The sequence below is a fragment of the Oratosquilla oratoria genome, chromosome 36 (assembly GCF_046742065.1).
Source record: "Oratosquilla oratoria isolate Oo_2021 chromosome 36, ASM4674206v1, whole genome shotgun sequence".
Taxonomy (NCBI): domain Eukaryota; kingdom Metazoa; phylum Arthropoda; class Malacostraca; order Stomatopoda; family Squillidae; genus Oratosquilla; species Oratosquilla oratoria.
Genome location: NC_134812.1, coordinates 2146619 through 2149118, shown reverse-complemented (window position 1 = coordinate 2149118; position 2500 = coordinate 2146619).

Sequence of the window (2500 nt, the reverse complement as noted above, 5' to 3'; positions counted from 1 at the left end):
TCTCTCTCTCCCTATGTTTGACTTCAAGTGGTAACTTTTATTTCTTGGTTTATTCTCACATTTTTGCCGCCATAACTCCTAAACACATATTCTCAATTTTAAACGACTCTATTTTCCTCTGCTGGGCTTAGAGGGCACCAGTGTTATACAAACACTTTCTGAGATCTAACGAAAAAACTTTTATGTTCTTGTTTATGTACTCTAATTTTTCACTTTTAAACTTGATCTTAATTCAGAATGTTAACATTTCATCTGCTGTTGCTGCTATATTCCATGAAGCTAACTGCTCAAAGCGGAGGTAGCTAATGAGTGATATCTCGACTGCTACCTCGAGGTTACGTAGATATGTTCTTACCCTCCGTCTGTTCGTAAGTGTGCTTCAACCATTCCCACCAATTCTCACTGATTAAGTTTAATGTTTGGAGAGAGAACCCCAAAGGCAGGAGGGCCGCTGCGATACCTGTACTGGTCCGGTGTCAGCCAGAATTCATTGAGCAAATGACCCAAGAAGAGGTGCTTATTCAACTATTCAAAACTACTAAATTCATTAACAAAACGGCTACCCCATGCCTGAACAAAACCGTGTTTTCACTCTTCAATAAGTATTTTTTTTATCCAATTGTTCATACGCGGAACTTTTCAACACCTTACAACCCCATCGTCTCTCCGAAAACTAAGTAATTGAAAATACATACATACATACATACATACATACATACATACATACATACATACATACATACATACATACATACATACATACATACATACATACATACATACATACATACATACATACATATATGCATATATGCATACATACATACATACATACATACATACATACATACATACATACATACATACATACATACATACATACATACATACATACATACATACATACATACATACATACATACATACATACATACATACATACATACATACATACATACATACATACATACATACATACATACATACATACATACATACATACATACATATATATAACAAGGGCTTCTTTCCCCTTACAAGGGAGGTAGCTAAAGTCAAAAGGAATAATTAAATCCCCACCCATTCCGTACCCAACCACTCCTCTCTCATTCACCACGTCTCCTTCTCTCTTATTTTGGCTCCTCCTGGATGACGGGTCATCCCTGTATCTCACCCATTTCCCTGGGTCAGAAGCAATGCAGGAAGACACAACACGTTCACAGCAAGGTCACTTTATTTAATCGGCGACCCCCACCTCTCAGTCCCCTTATGCAGAAAAAGAGAAGACGGAGGGAAATCCCTTTGGGATGGATCAAAACACCATTCACACACAATCACTCCCATCTCCCATCCCCTACCCACTTCCTTCCATGCATTACAGCATCATCCATACACAACCATTCTCCACTCACCCTTATCTTTTGTCTTCTTTCTTCCCTCAAAAGACATCCTCCTCTTTCTCAACGCCCCTTTTACCTTCTCTATTCATCTCATTCTCGGTCACACCCTTATGTTCACTCCACCCACCTCTGCTTTCCACATTTCTTTTACCAATCTTTATTCACTCAAACCATCCTAATACTCTTTAATCAACCCTATCTTCCAACTCCTTTTTCTCCCCCACTCTCCTCCACACCTCATTTCTCATTCTATCCCGCCTAGTAACCCCAACCATACTTCTCAGATATTTAACCTCAAACACAGCTAAACTCTTCCCCTTTATGGTCAATCTCGTTGATTGCATGATGGAGAATTTTATTCACCAATTTATAAAAACAAAAATAAATAAAAAACAAATAAAATAGATAAACACAATAAAAATTTAATAAAGAGGAAGATAGATAAGTGTTGCAATGATCAGCTGTATTTCACCAAGCTGTTACTCTTTCAGAGCTGATATTTTTCTGCGCCGCCGATGTAAAGGAACTCTTTTTCGTCGTTGCTTGATGCCCCATACAGTGTTGTCGGCACAATCACCCCTCTATACAATCTTCTCTCAAGATTCATTCCAAAATGTCTATTTCTCATTACACTTTTTAATCCGCAAAGGTACTTACTTGCTTCTCTCAGTCTACTTTCTATCTTCCACCTCCAATCTTCCCTTTCCCACTAAGTATAACCCCAAGTATCTAAAGCTATCCACTTCCTTCAGCCTCCCTCCTTTAATACTCACTTTCAAATTGCTGCCTTCCTCCCCTTTTGTACATCTCATCACCTTAATTTTACCCACATTTATCTTCAACTTACTCCTTTCGAATACCTTCCCAACTCCGCCAATAACTTACTCAATTCCTCGTCTGATCCTGCTACAAGCGCAGTGTCGTCAGTGAACAACAACTGGCTTTTCTCCCAAATTTCTCCATTTTTTAACCATCTCCAATCTCCTACCTTTACCCTTGCATTTGCCTCCTGCACCACCCCATCCATGTACATATTTAACGACCATGGCTTGCCTAGTTGAGTATCTGTCAGTAGAGTCAAGTTTAAAGGCTTACATGTA